This window comes from Benincasa hispida, chromosome 1 (assembly GCF_027475165.1).
Source record: "Benincasa hispida cultivar pf3 chromosome 1, pf3_genome.v1.1, whole genome shotgun sequence".
Classification (NCBI taxonomy): Eukaryota; Viridiplantae; Streptophyta; class Magnoliopsida; order Cucurbitales; family Cucurbitaceae; genus Benincasa; species Benincasa hispida.
In genome coordinates, this window is record NC_143478.1 from 48,568,712 (window position 1) to 48,585,759 (window position 17,048).

Genomic DNA, 17,048 nt, shown 5'->3' on the forward strand with positions numbered 1-17,048 from the left:
TTTTTTTTTTTTTTTTTAAATTTGGTTAAGAATTCAACTATTGTACTTAAATATGCAAACTATTGTAAAAAATGTGAATGAAATAAACTTAATTTATATAAAAAAAAACACAAATAAAAAATCAAATGGTTACCAAAGGAGACCTAAAATGTAAGCTCTATTTAATAACTATTTTGTTTGTTGTTGTTTTTTTTTAAGTTAAACATATAAACACTATTTTCACCTCTAAATTTATTTGTTTGTTATATATTTTTTACTAATGGTTTAAAAAACCAAGCCAAATTTTAAAAATAAAAAAATAACTTTTAAAAAATTGTTTTGCTTTTGAAATTTGGCTAAAAATCTAATCATCATATTTAAGAAATATGCATATCATTTTAAAAAATAAGAAAGAAAGAAATTTAATATTCAAAAATAAAAATAATTATATCAGTAATATTTTGAAACTTAAAAATTAAATTGAAGTGGATACAAAATTTAGGGAAAAAAACCTTTATTCTCCTTGACTGAGTTGTTTTTCATAATAGAAGAAAGAAGTGATAAGTAGGAATAAAACACAATGAGAAAATGAATTTGATGGTGGATCCCGAGTTAATTTCTTAATGTAAATGGGGGCAGTCTGCTGAAAGTGAAAAGCAGTATTTTTATGGGAAAACATGAAACTTTAAAAAGGACTGTCCTGTAAAATCAGAAAAAAAAAATTGTGGTTTTTCTTTTCTTCTTTAAGGAAATGTTTAAAATTTTATAACAAAGACAAAATATATATTTAATTATAAAGTATGTGTACGTACAAAATTATAATGTTTCCAAAAACTGCCTGAATTCGAGGAGAAAATCCCATTCATAACATTTTTGACCCATAAAATAATAATGCATTTGTCAACTTCGGGAACGCCTCTCTCTCTCCTCTCTCCTTTTTTTTTTTTTTTTTTTTTAAAATTTTTTTTTTATGGTCATACTTGCTGATTTTTTATTTTTATTTTTTAAAAAAACCACTTTCCAATCTGAGTTCTTTTTTTTTTTTTTTCCAAATATTCTTTTACGAACATTTTTATAATCTTTCACCCATCTACAAGATGTGAAATCTAACCTTATGACCACGTTAAAACGTACTAACAATATTTTAAGTGACATCGTCTTAAGAATGACCTTTTTAACCTAACAGTGGCTCGTCTCTGACTGGATGATATAGACCAGTGCAACATCATTTTTTCTTGCTTTTTCCATTCAGCCTTGCCTCGCGTGAGCGATATCTAAATCAGCCCGATGCTTTTTCCTCAACTCTATCCCGATTCAAAAGAAAAAGCGCGATGTATAAATTAAACATAATAAAAAAACCATACAATGTAAGCATAACCCAAATAAAATATGTATATTACCTCTATCTCTATTGGTCACTATTTCGGTTACTTGATAACGGTTGGCTGCACATTATTTTGTTGTGTCCCAAATTACCATATCTACCATACTTCTAGGTTAAACGGTGTTCACTAGCAGATGGAATCTAATTGACCTGTAGCCTACAAACATCAGTTACTATATTAGGTAGCAGGATTACGCCTTTGACGTATTCCAGTAGATTCTTCCATTTAGACAATATTTTTATCTATCAATTCAAACATAACTTAACTCAGTGAATTCACATCAATTATAATCGTAGAGATCGATGATTCTATCTTACTTTGGTACATCTTTAATAATAATAAAAAGATCAAGATTGAATACAAGTTTATTTTTAAAATGGAGAATATGTGAGAGAAAAATAGTGATGGATTATATAAAAATAATATAATGCGTCCAAATCAAGGGTGTTAATAATTAGATATATTTTGGGAGACAAAAAGGTTAGCGAGCTACTATTATAAAGCATACAATAATTAATAATAATATGAAAAGGAGGGTTGGACATGATTCATGAAGTTACAGATAAAATCCAGCTGTAGCACAGTTCAAAATTGGATCAATGTGTTCCACAATAAATATTATCATGCATATAAATATATATATTTAATATCTATATATATTTAAATTATGGATCATTCGCATGCATTTAATTTTATTTTTTTCTTCTTTTTCCAACCGACCATTTGCCTTTTAACATAATTTTAATCGATTATTTTACAACATTATAGAGAGTGATTCATTGTGCTAATTAATTAAATAAATATTCTTATATTTAAAAGTGGAATTTATTAATAATATTATTGTCTTCTATATAAAGATGTGATTTTATTATTTTGGTACTTAGATTCCAAAGGTATCTATATAATTTATGTTTAAAATTAAAAAGTATGGAAGAATTATTTTTTTAAAAGTACTGTGAAACTTCAAACGATAATTGATATTTTATCTGCGTACTAGATTGAAAATGAAAAGAAAGAATAATGAACTTTAAAAGCATGTAATTTTTATATTCGATATTATTGAAATATGAAAAGTTGGAAATGCATTTATTTGTTGTTCAACGATTGTGGAAGTGGATGATTGAACTATTGACCTTTAGAATGTTGATTGGTTACTTTGTCATTAAACTATGGTCGAATTGAAAAATGATCGAACTTTGACCATAAACTTAATTAGGGGATTGTATCAATTTGTTCTATAAACTTTTCATTAGTTTTAACCTGAGTGTTACAATTTTCATATTAAACTTAAAAAATGTTATTAAAAAAGTTTGCTCTTATCGTTTAAAGAATTATAAAACACATATACAATTTGTATAATTTTTTATTAGAGAGAACTAATGTTAGAACTAGCTTATGTCAAATTTTATGAATTTTGGGAATGTTATTCCACGGTTAATTTTTTGCATGTGTAAAAGTTATTTTTATGCAAAACTTTGTTTCCATTGTTGTTTTTGGGTGGGGGATGGGAAGTAAATTAGTGAAAATTGAATTAAGAGTTTATAACCTCATAAATTCAAGATCAAAATTGATCTTTTCTAAATTTATGAGGGTAAATTAAACATAAAACATGAAAATATTTTATTCTTATATTTATGAATTTAAGAGAAACTTTATCTTTTGCAAACACAAAAATAAATTAATAAAATAATTGGCATGAACTCCTCTAAAAGTTGAAGCACAAAAGTTTAAATCGTCACCTTTCATATGTCATATGGAAGGGGAAGAAAACTTCTTCTCCTCTTCTTTTTTTTTTTTTTTGTTCAAGCTCTAGGAATTAAATGTTAAATTTCGGTATGTTTCATTTATATCTCAAAGAAAAAAATTAATTTTGTTCTTCAACTTTTAAAACTCGCTAGTTCAAAAAAATATTATGCGAGAGTTCCTTTTCATTAATGTAAATTGACGTGCTACAAATATTGTGTAAAAATTAAAAGACATACATATCATTATCTAAACATCATTCACGTAAATTAATGTAATAACTTATGCAAAAAAAAAAAATTGATTTTATATATAAATCAAATTATTTTAATGATATATTTTTATAGATGAAATAGTATATTTTGATATCCTTTTAAATTTTATTACATTAACTGTCACATCAATTTATAATCTTTATCTTAACAAAAGATATATATTTCAAACCAAACTTGAAAGTTGATGGATATTTTTTAAAACAAATGTCAAACTTTTCAAAAGTAAAAATGAAAGCTTTGGAAATCTAGAGACATAATTGAATATAACCTAGCTACTTTAAAATTCAAAGAAATTTGGAACAATTTATCTATTCATATAATTTTATTATTTTTTTTAAAGAAAGAATTGAATAAAAAGTTGAATTTTTATATGGATTATTATTTAGTCAACCTTGTTGTGGAGTGTGTGTTGGCAATCCCATTTTGTTGGGTGTAGTCTATTACATGATATCAAGTACTACCTCTTATTCTTTTTGCTTGGGGACTGGCCATTCAACAACTTGCCATTCCTATATACACAATAATTCATCCAAAATACTCTCTCTTTCTCTTATTCATGGTCCCCCTCCTAATTCTTTTAATCTTCACTCATAAAGCTTCCCCCCCCCCTCTTTTTGAGAATTACATGTTTTGTCACTTGTCAATTAAATCAAACAGATTCCCCATTGATCTACATTTTTTTTCTTTCCCTTCCATCATATAACATATAAAAAATATATAACATACATTTCATAATAATTTTACATTACAATCGATGCTCTCATGCTGTGGCCGATAATACAACGACCTTTATGCCAGTCGAACTATGTTTATATTGGCATAATCTTTTTTTTTTACAATCATGAGTTATTTAGTTAATAAATTTCTAGTTATATTATAAATATAGTCATTATAATTAGTTAAGCTCGATTTAGATATGACTATCATCTTAAGAGTTTTGATTTCGTATATGTAGTTTGGACTTCAATTTCAAATTGGTTACGATAGTTTTTGTTAGATATTATGTGTTGGCAACATTTGTTTAAGTTTCACATATGTTTTTTGAGATGTTTCTGCATTAGTGGTTTTCTGACAAAGGTATGTTTTCTCGAAATGTTAATTCTGCAAAAATACTTTCCTTTTTGGAATTTCCTATCAGTAGTATTTTCACAAATTTCTTTGCTTTTATGTGTGCAACTGCTTTAGAAGCTGAGGTTGCTCATTTTTTTTTCTATTGTGCATATTTAAGGTCTCTTAGTCCTTCACCTAGGGTTGGTTATTTTGTGTGAAAATGTTATTATGTTTTAGCATTGTGGTGTGTATCCGGTCGCGACTAGAGTGTTCAATCTTGGAAAGAAGAAAGTTAGTTGCACTGTTCGGAGACATACTCCAAGCTACTCATTTTAGGGAATGAAATTCCCGCAGCGAAAGCAAGTGATCGCATTTGTGTCTTAGAATTACATTTTGGAACTTGAAATTAAATAGAGAACGATGGAAACATGAATAAACATACATAAGCCTAAAGCATGCATTTCTACTACAAATTACAGAGAAGAAAGGGATGGAGATAGACATATCCTTGAAGATCCATTTCTTCTCGAATTCCTCTTCGACAACATGATCACGAAAAAAATCTCCTTCTCACAAACACTGCTTCACAGAAGACCTCGAACACAGTAAGATGACACCACCACACTGATTACCTTGTTATTCTCAAGGTGAGAATCAAAGAGAGTCGTGGGCTTCCTTGGTTAATTTTGGTGAAAGGGAAAAGAGAGTTTTGAAAAAGAATTTGGCAGAGAAAGAAGATGAAAAAGTTAAATGAGAGAGCTTTTTGTGTAAAATGATTTCATGTATCAATCAATACCTCAACTCCTCTGTTTACGGCCCTTTAAGATGTAGATTTCCGGGAATCCCTATCAGTATGAAAATCAGAGTCAGTGTATCTTGTAAGGATCAAATCCTTAGCTCCATACACAAGTATGTAGTCTCTCATTCTTCGAAGATACTTGATGATGGTTTTAATATTGTCCAGTGATCTAATCCTGGATTAGATTGATATCTACCGATAATCCCCACTACATAGCAAATGTCAAGTCTAGTACATAACATTGCATATATTAGGCTGCTAACAGCCAATATGTATGAGATACATCTCATTTCCTCAACCAGATGTCTTAGGACACTTTTATTTAGACAATACAAACCTATGCCTGGAAGGTAATAAACCCCTTTTGGAATTGTGCATCGAATATTTGACAAGCATCTTGTCAATATAAGATGCCTGAGACAAGGTTAGCATTTTGTTCTTACGACTCCTGATGATTTGGATCCTTAGAGAAAACTGCCCCTCTCCTAAATCTTTCATTTATAATTGGGTTGCTAACAATGTTTAATATTTATCAGTAGACCTACATCATTCCTAGTGAGTAGGACATCGTCCACATACTGTTGGGGTTGATGTCCTAAATCTCATAGGGTCCTGTAGTTTGTAAACACATGTATGAAAAAAATTTTGTGATGTAATAATATGAGATATTCTATTCACTACTGTCTATGAAATATGAGATATTTTAGTTGCGGTAACAACAAACCAATAAAATAAGGTCCTTGGTTATTTTTATAACTTAAGCATGTATGTGGAGACATACAAGTGGATTATGCCTTAAGTGATAACCTAAATGGTCTATAGTATATGGATAAAGGAGGGAAACTTTATTCTTATAACAATATGGATACAACCCGCTTTGTAGATGTTACAAATGTTGTAAAGTGCTACAAATGATCTGATCTTGGTCATTTATGTGGAGACATGCGAGCAGGGGTATCCTATACAAAGGAGTTTGTATAAGACCGGACCATGAAATGTTTAGTCTTGTTATATTACATCGTTCATGACAGAGACTTTCATTTCACTAAGATGACCATAGGTAACATGACCTTAATCCTGAGTGAGTTAGGAACTCCTGTCTATGAGGATGGTCCTTTGATTTGGATGGGTACGAGTGGCCAGATCGTTGACTCAAACATACCATTTTGGGGATTCGTCTGATTGGGGAGTTGGGAACTCAGCTACATAAGATGGAATTCATAACCTACCACTTTGGGGATTGGTCTGATTGAGGAGTTGGGAACTCAGCTACACAAGACAGAATTCACTCCTTCCCCAAAGTAGGGGTAAGCAGATAGATTGTTCCCTTAAAGGCTGATTCCGGGGCTTGAACAATGTGGCGCCACACCTTCTCATGGTCCGAGAAGTGTTCACTCATAGTAGGACTATGATATATTGTTAGAGGAATCAATGGTATTTAAGGAGTTAGATGTAACTCTAAGCGCAAAATGGTAAATTGGCCCAGCTGTACTTACGATCGATTTGTGAAGGATCATCGTACTATTGATTGGTTATATCCGATGGACACAGAAATATATTTGTAGTGCGAAGAGTACAACTGTCGGTCTTTAGGGGAATGCCCGGTAGTTAACGGATGATGGATATTATGATTAAAGAGTTTAGTTAGTTATTAACGTACTGTTGGAGCTTCAAGCTACAGGTCCATAAAATTCCCTTGGTAGCTCAATGGATTCAAGTTGTGATTCTGGGGCTTGAACAATGTGGTGCCACACCTTCTCATGGCCTGAGAAGTGTTCACTCATAGTAAGACTATGATGTATTGTTCATTAGAGGAATTAATGGTACTTAAGAAGTTAGATGTAACTACAGGGGAAAAACGGTAAATTGGCCCAATTGTACTTACGAGCAATTCTTGAAGGGTCATCGTACTATTGATTGGTTATATCCGATGGACATAGAAATATATTTGTAGTGCAAAGAGTGCAGCTTTCAGTCTTTAAGGGAATGCCCAGCAGTTAACAGATGGTGGATATTGTGATTAAAGAGTTTAGTCATTTATTCACATACCGTTGGAGCTTCAAGCTATAGGTCCATAAGGTTCCCTTGGTAGCTTAATGGATTTAAATTGTGATTCTGGAGCTTGAACAATGTGGTGCCACACCTTCTCATGGCCCGAGAAGTATTCACTCATATTAGGACTATGAGGTATTGTTCATTAGAGGAATTAATGGTACTTAAGGAGTTAGATGTAACTACAGGGGAAAAACGGTAAATTGGCTCAATTGTACTTACGAAGTACTATTGATTGATTATATCCGATGGACATAGAAATATATTTGTAGTGCGAAGAGTGCAGCTGTCGGTCTTTAGGAGAATGTCCGGCAGTTAACGGATGGTGGATATTGTGATTAAAGAGTTTAGTAAGTTATTCACGTACCGTTGAAGCTTCAAGCTACAAATCCATAAGGTTCCCTTGGTAGCTCAATGGATTCAAGTTGAGAATTAATTTTTGGGTTAGTTTGAAATGTTCAAATTAACAAGAGGGAATTTGATTATAGATGATATAATTAAATTGATTCAATTATATGTATAAAATTGATTTGATGTATTAGACACATTAACTAGAGGAGTTAATATAAATATAGTTTATATTAAATGTCAATAAAGGAGAAAAAGAACTATGGTTTAAATATTACATATGATGTGATATTAAAACTATAGGTTATAAATATAATATGATAAATTAGTTATTATATTTATTTATAACGAAACAATTATTAGATAATTGTTGGTAGTTATTTTTTCTCATTTAACCGATTGAGTGGGAGGTTTTTATCAGTTTTAATAATGTTGAATAAAAGAAAAAAAATGTTTCAATTTTTTGTGTGCATCACATTCACATCGATCGAGTAAAGAAATAGCTATACGATAGCCATTGAGAGAGTGAATGATCAAGCATCAAGCATCGAGTTTGCTAGACGATCAAGTACCCAGTCTATACGAATGACTTAGCCACTTAGCCATTCTCCCACTTACTTGATCATTTACTTGATCGTTCAACTCCTCCTTCCCTCTACCAAATCCACACAGAGCCCATACCTCTTGGATTCCCACACTGAGAATACCAAGGTAGCCTCTTGGTAGTGTCGAGTTTGCTATTCGAGAGTCGAGGATTGAGTCTTACTCGATTGTGTTCGAGGATCTGACAGTTCGTGATTTGCACCGGTTGTTCGTTGTGTTCATGCATCTGATTGAGTGTGCTTGGACGCGTGCCTGGTGTTGATCGATGGAATACTTGAAGAATAGTTCTTCAAAGGTATGTCACTCGACTCTAGTTGATTTTATCTTAAAAAGCATGTTGTAATTTACTCGATGATGCATAACTGTTCTTGTTTGTTTGTAAATGCTTTGTTCTTTCACAATGGGTTTGGAATGATCTTGCTTCTGCTCAATGGTTCTCTTGTTTAAGAGTTCTTTCACATACAACACTAGGAAAGCTACTGAATTGTTGATGATTTTCTTGACTATACAAGACTCACATTCTAGTCAAAGCCATAAGATTTGATCACAATATCAAATCTTATATTCTAAGATCGAGATGCTTGCTTCAATCCATAACTGAATCTATTAAGCTTGCAAACTATTTGCTCTTGACCTTGTTTAATGAATCCTCTAGTTGTTGCATATAGATGATCTTCTCAAGATTACCATTCAGAAAGGCAGTTTTGACGTCTATTTTCCATATCTCATAGTCATAATACATGGCAATGGACAGGAGAATACGTATAGATTTTAACATGACAATAAGTGAGAAAGTTTTTTCATAGTCCACTCCCTCAACCTAGGTATAACCCTTTGCCACCAGTCTAGCTTTAAAGGTCTGTACCTTCCTATCTATATACCCCTTTTTCTCTTGTGGATTCATTTGTAATCTATAGGTTTTACCCCATCAAGTAGATGTACAAGATCCCAAACTTAGTTGAAGTACATAGACTCAATTTTGAGATCCATAACTTTAACCTATTCATCTTTATCTACATCATCCATTGCCTGTTTAAAGAATGATGGATCCTCACCGTCGTCATCTGATATAACAATTAGGGTTTTCGTTAAACCTATATAATGAGCAAGCAGATTCACAACCCTCCCACTACGTCGAGGCTCCCTCAACTGTTGAGGTGTATGTGCTTGACTAGATGAACCGACATCGATAACTCTTATTGATGTACTAGCCTTTTCAACAACTTTTGTTGAAGTTTTAGTAATTTCATTAGATAGTTCACTAAATACAATTTTGCTACAGGGTTTATGCTATCTAATGTGCTCCTCTTCTAAAAATGTAGTATTTTTCGACCCAAATACTTTATTTTCTTTAGTGTCATAGAAGTAGATGTGCTGAGAAATTCCAATTTCTTAGGATTTGCCTCAACCTTGGGGTAGCCTACAAATAGGCATAATTTTGAACGAGATTCCAATTTCTTAGGATTTGCCTCAAGCACATGTGCTGAGAAATTCCAAATTCTGAAGTGGCATAAACTACCTTTACGACTATTCTATAATTCCAAAGATGTTTCAGACTCACATACTGGTAAAGAATCTTCTTCTAATTCGCTTAGAAGTCCATTTTTAACCAACCTCTCAATCTTTTTTAGATTTATGTGACCTAATCATAGGTGTCAAAGTTGGGCATTTTCCTTAGGAGAAATATTTTATCTTTTATGTTGAGTTATTGCAATTCTAAACATTTTAATATAAAGAAATACCTTAGATGCTAACGACCTTAGTACATAAAGACTACTTTCTAAATTTCATAATAAATATGAACATCATTCTTGTAAATAAACATTTTATTTACACTGAAATTTAAAAGTAGTTTTTTTCAAATAAACATTTTACAAAAATAAAGTTCATTTTCAATCCAAGAACTACATATACATTATTTAATAATAAATAGGATTTATGTAAAAGTAATCTGAGGTCTCCCACTACCATTGCTGAGACGACTTGCCCAATTCCAAAATGCATAGTCATCTTGCTAGCCCCGTGCGGTTGCTAAGACCTAATTCCCTGAAAAGAAGAACAAACATGATTAGTGGCCCCTGAATCAATTATCTAGGCAGAATCATCATTCTCCACTAAACAGGTTTCCAAACTTAGTAAAACATTTTTATCTTGTTTGGCCTTCTTCTTCTCTGCCAAGTACTTGGGACAAGTCCATTTCCAATGTCCCTCCTGGTTGCAATGGAAGCAAGTTCCTTTAGTAACCTTGGCTTTCTTGCCTCTCTGGGCTATAGTAAGGTTAGCTTTATTCCCCTAACCTCCCTTCTCCTTCTTCCACTTTTTGGTGCTAGATGAAGAAGACACAGACTTGGTTCTAAAGGTCGAACCTTTGAAGAAATTCTTTGAGAAAGTGGCAACATTTGCCTCTCCCTTCTACTCATTGACTTTCATCAATGAGTGGTAAGTCTGTAATTCGTTAAGGAAAGTGGTCAGGTTGTAGTCAAACTTGTTCATACTAGTGTTACTACGAAACTGAAAGAAACTCTCTGGCAGAGTTTCTAAAATAAAGCTAACTTGACTAGCCTCATCGATGATGGCCCTATTTATTTTAGCCACGTTAAAGTGGACCATCATGTTGAGAACGCGTTCTCTAATAGATGTCCTTTCTTTCATATGGATATTGAAAATGTATTTGAGAGTGTCCTGTTAGAGCTATGAGAACGGTTGTCCAAACATCTTGTGCAATGATTCCATGATCTCATATGCAGTGACCATGGATTCATGCTTCTTTGTCAAGACTTCAGATAAGCTGATAAGTATATACTCTCAAACCTTTTCATTTTTCCTTACCCATCTCTCATGTGCATCCCGAACATTTTGAACGGGTACTTGAGGACACTCCTCAAGTAGGAAAAACCTCATATCAACGATTATAAGCATAGTATTTATTGTGTTCTTCCAAGTTGTATAGTTGTCACCATTCAATTTATCAGCACTTAGAAGGCTTAATATAGTGTTAGTCATATTTGAAGCTTGCTGAAACATACAAATTATTTATATTAGTTATTAAGCATTACCCACTTGAAACCAATCAAAATTTAGCAAAATTCTAATGTATCCTATGTGACATTTGAAGGAAATCATGCATGAGGATTTCTATGAGTAGCGGAAGGATCGTTCCAAATTTCATTCGAAATTAAACATAAACAATTACAGTACAAGAACGAAAACTAACATGTCATGCACAAAATGAAATTACAACATGATAAACGATAGAATCAAGGGACAGAGTATACGTACCTTTGAAGAACCATTCTTCAAACTCCCTCGATCAATCTATAAGCATCCACAATAACACAACACTCGAACGCAATGACCGATGCATAGCACGATCAACAGCACGAACACAACGAACAATCAATGACTCTTTGAAACCAATCGAGTTGAGTGAGGACACCACCACAATGGTTACCTTGGTATTCTCGGTGTGAGAATCCAGGAGTTGTGGGCTCTGTATGAACTTGGTTTGAGGAAGAGATTGGAGGACAACGATCGTGTAGACGATCGAGCAAGTAGGAGATAAGAAGCGTATATCGTATAGACGATGTGCCCAACGGTGTAGTCAATGGTAGCCTATCGTATAGACTTAGCCACACGATCGTTTAGCTATGATCAACTGAATGAACTATTGTTTAGTCAATGTGCAAGATAGTTTAGTCTCTGCCAACTATCGCTTAGTGAAATACTTTCACTTGATAGCTTCCTTCGTGAGTTTTTTTTCCAAAAACAACTTCTAAATTTTGAAAAACATTTTTCCTTTTATCTCACGGTTACCATAAAACTACCAATAACCTCCCACTCAATCGGTTATTAGAGAAAAAAGTTTAATTATCAAATAATTAATATTATTATAAATAAATATGACAACCAACTTATCATATTATATTTATAACTTATCGTTTTAATATTTCATCTCATGAAACATATAAACCATAGTTTCTATTTTATGGTACTTAATGTAAATCATATTTACATTAATCCTCCACTCGATGTATCTCATACATCACACCTATTATATCTTATATAATTGAATTTTCTTTTGTGAATGTGAACATTTCAAATCAACCCCAAGAACTGATTCTCAACTTGAATCCATTGAGCTACCAAGGGGACCTTATGGACCTGTAGCTTGAGGCTCCAATGGTTCGTAAATAAATGACTAAACTCTTTAGTCACGGGATCCACCATCCGTTAATTATCGGGCACTCCACTAAAGACCGACAGCTGCACTCTCCTCACTAGATATATTTTTGTGTCCATATCAACCAATCAACAGTGCGATAACCCTTCATAGATTGTTCATAAGTACAGTTGGGCCATTTTACCGTTTTGCCCCTATAGTTACATCTAACTTCTTAAATACCACTGATTTCTCTAATGAATAATAAGTCATAGTCCTACTATGACTGGGTCTTCTCTTCCAAAGAAAGGATGTAGCCACTATGTTTAAGACCCGGAATCAACCCTTAAGGGTGCAATCTATCTACTTACCCCTACTTCGGGGAATGAGTGAATTCCGACTTATGTAACAATGTTTCCAGCTCCTCAATCAGACAAATCCCCAAAAAGGTAGGTATGTTAAGTTAGCAATCTGGCCATTCTCACCCATACTAATCAAATGACCGCCCTCAAAGGCAGAAATTCCTAACATACTCAGAATTAAGGTCATGTCACCTATGGTCGTTTAAGTGAGATGTAAGTCTTAAGTATCAACGATGTTATATAAAAAGACTAATCATCTCGTGGTCCGGTCTTATACAAACTCTTTATATAGGACATCTCTGCTCACATGTCTCCAGATGAATGGTCAGGATCAAACCATTTGTAGTAGTTCACAACTCTTTTAAACCTCTACAAAGTAGGCCGTATTTGTAGTGTCACAAGGATAAGGTATCCCTCCTTTATACTTATACTACAAACCTTTTAGATTATTACTTAAGGCATGATCCACTTTTATATCTCATATACATGCTTAAGTTTACGTACAATAATCATGAATCTTTGTTTATTGGATATGAGTAAATGCAAATAAAATAACTCTTATTTTATTCATAACAATGTGTACAAAGTTTACAAATTACGAGTCTCCAGAAGAATTAGGACACCAATCCCAACAATCTAATTTTGCAATGTTGCTTCAGTGGGTTGAGATGAACGCCACTATAAGGTGGGTAGTCACCTCTTCATTGAATTGAGACATTCTCAACCAATCATTACACCATAATAACTCTTATTCCTATATTGGTTAGTCACCATTGTTCGGTCAAGAAATCATTAACTTGCTTAATAATTTCTCATAAGTGTATCCCCTAATTTTAGATTATAGAGTTCCACCCTAATGAGTCAATCGTAGGAAAAAATCGATTGGGACAAAAACTAAAGCAATACTATCATCTTTGGAGTTTGAGTAAAATTTCATCTAAACACCTTTTTTAGGGGGACACAAGGAAATGTGCCTCGAGGTCGAGAATGAAACTTTACTACAAACTAATGAAGGAGACCCTCGGATGTGTTGACACACGTCTCTCTCCCACTTACTATAAACATTCTCTTCGTTCACCTTGATATTGACCTATGCAAACACATTTCTTATGGAGACATAAGCAAACGGTGCCCTGAGACCTCATATACATCATTTTCCTTCTACTAAGTGTTTTAAACTTAGGGTTCATTATTTAGGTAAATTCGGCTAAGAATTTATCTAAGTGTAATATTAAATTGGCCCAATATAACTCTTATATTGGATAGTTTAACAATATATGATTTTTGTTTATTAAACACTTTAATAAATCTAATCATGTATTGCATGCATATAAAATAGTTGTCTAATTCACCTCCAGGTCGATTCCCAGGTAGGGGTGTTCCGTTTCCGTCAGCTTAAATACCCCAACCTAGACAAAACTTTTCTTATACAAAGGTCACTTATAGACAATTATTTTATAAATTTAATCTTTTATTAATTTTCATTTTAATCCTATTAAAAGAAAAAAAAAAGATTAACCTATTTCTAATCTCATTAGAAATAATTCAGTATAGGTCTAGGTGAAATCAATTTAAAACTATCTAGAATTAATTTAACCTATTTTTGCATGCAACATCTTCATTATAATTTTAGTTATAACTTCATTAAACTTATAATATTTATAAAATTAATGAAATAATTAAAATCTATAAACATGCATCTAATGACATAAATGAAATATAACAATTATACTTTCTAAGTAATATCATGTTTCATGCATTTTCGTTTTCATTATATAACATAACACTTATATTATAAATGCAAATAAACACATATCTATCGTCCAAACTATATAATATAACAATGATAATATAGTATGATGCATGGACATGTTATAAATGCATGCAATCATATAATATAACATTTATATTTAATATGTTGTATGAGCATGCTTAATATATCATGAAACTATATAATTATATTAAATATGATGCATGATAAAATGTTTATCCTATGGTGGGATTTTAAACTATATGACATAGAATGTGCAATATAATAAAATAAACATACATCATATGTAAATTATTTAACAGCAACATTTTACCAAAAATTGGCATCCTAAGCAGTTAATTATATTAATATAACATTTTTATTAATTTAATTAATTAAAATACAATAAAAATACATAATAATTCAAAAAATATAAAAAAATAAAGAAAACCGCCCAAGCCTCGAGCCCACGATCTGAAAGTTGTCTGAAACGCGCACGTGAATTTCTCGGAGCGCAATCACACTTTAGGAGGGCACTGCTGCACTCTAGACTTCGCTTCCAAAGTGCAATGACACTAAGTAAGAGCACTATTGCGCTCTGGCCTTCACATCCGGAGTGTTGCGGTGCTACAACAAGAGCACAATGGCACTTGATAGATTTTCAAGCATCACCGCTGCGCTTGTCACCTAAAAACCCATGAGTGCAGTCGCGCTTTGGCAAGAGCGTCGCAACGCTCTAGGCCAGAAGCAATTGATCTTCTTCGATTTTCACCAAATTGGCTCTGAATCTGCTTGTTTCTTTAGAAACTCTTGCCAAATCTCCAAGACACGAACTTATAAACTCGATAGCAAAATTTAAATGCCCAAAACCCAGGGTCCTTATATCTTTAATCAAATTAAAACGGTAAATCTAATGCCAATTTTTGTAAACATTTAAGTGGAAACCATACATTCACCATGCAGTGAAAACACCCACCAAAACTCTGAATTTAAGTTGCAAAACGAAATTCAGAGACACAAGTTGTCTCTAATATCAATTGTAGGGAATAAAATTCTTGCAACGGAAGCGAATGATTGGATTCATGTCTTAGAATTTCATTTTGGAACTTGAAATTAAACAGAGAGTGACCGAAACATGGATAAGCATACATAAGCCTACAACATGCATTTCTATTGTAAATTCAGAGAAGAAAGAGATGGAGATAGACTTACCCTTGACGAACCGTTTCTTCTCGAATTTCTTTCCCACAGCAAGATCACGAACAGTATCTCCTTCTCATGAACATTGTTTCATAGCAAGACCTTGAACAAAATAATGAGGACACTACCACAATGATTGCCTTGTTATTCTCAAAGTGAGAATCAAGGAGAGTTGTGAGCTTCCTTGGTTAATTTTGGTGAAAGGGAGGAGAGTATTCTGAGAGAAAATTTGACAGAGGAAGAAGATGAAGAAGTTGAATGAGAAAGCTTTTTGTGGAGAATGATTTTATGTAACAATCAATACCTCAACTCCTCTGTCTAAGGCCCTTTAAGAGGTGTGAGGGAGTTATCAGAAATAACTCTCTCCACTACTTGAAAATAACTCCCTAGGAGTTAATTTTCAAATTTATTTTTAATAATATTAACTAATTTAATATTATTAAAATTAAATAATATATTTCATCCTATATAATATATAACCTATAGTTTATATTATAGCACATATAATATAACTTAGAGATTATATTCTGTCATATAACATATAGTTTTAATATGAATCAAGTTTAGGTTAATTTTAACATATAGTTTTTATATGAATCCCATTCATATAATAAATATTTGAATCATATTCAAATATTTATTTCTCTCATATAAACTTTATAATATAATGTATCAAAATACATTATATTGATTGTATCTCATACAATTAATTCTCTTTAATTAATTTAAACAATTCAAATTAATCCAAAATTAATTGCTTTTCATTGATCCTTATTGAGCTATTAAGGAAACCTCTTGGACTTACAAATTAGAAGTTTCAATGATACAAGATTAACTAATTAAACTCTTTAATTGAATTAATTTTCATTTATTAATTGTCGATCACTCCACTAAAGATCGAAATTAAACTCTTTAATTGAATTAATTTCCATTTATTAATTGTCAAGCACTCCACTAAAGATCAACAATTGCACTCTTCACACTGTAGATATATTTATGTGTCCATTGGATATAATGAATCAACAGTGCATTGATCCTTTACAAATTGCTCGTAAGTACAGTTGGATTAAAATTATCGTTTTACCCCTGTAGTTAAATCCATCTCTTTAAGTACCATCGACCTCTCTAATGAACAATTAGTCATAGTTCCACCTCTCCCTGACCAGTGAGAGGGTGAGGCGCCTCATTGTTCAAGACTTGGAATCAACCCTAAGGAGTAATGTATCTACTGACCCGTTCCTTGCTCACCACTCAGACGAATCCCCAAAATGGAGGGCATATTGAGTTGGCAAAACTGACTACTCTCACCCATGCAGATCAAATGATTGCCCTTATAGGCTGGA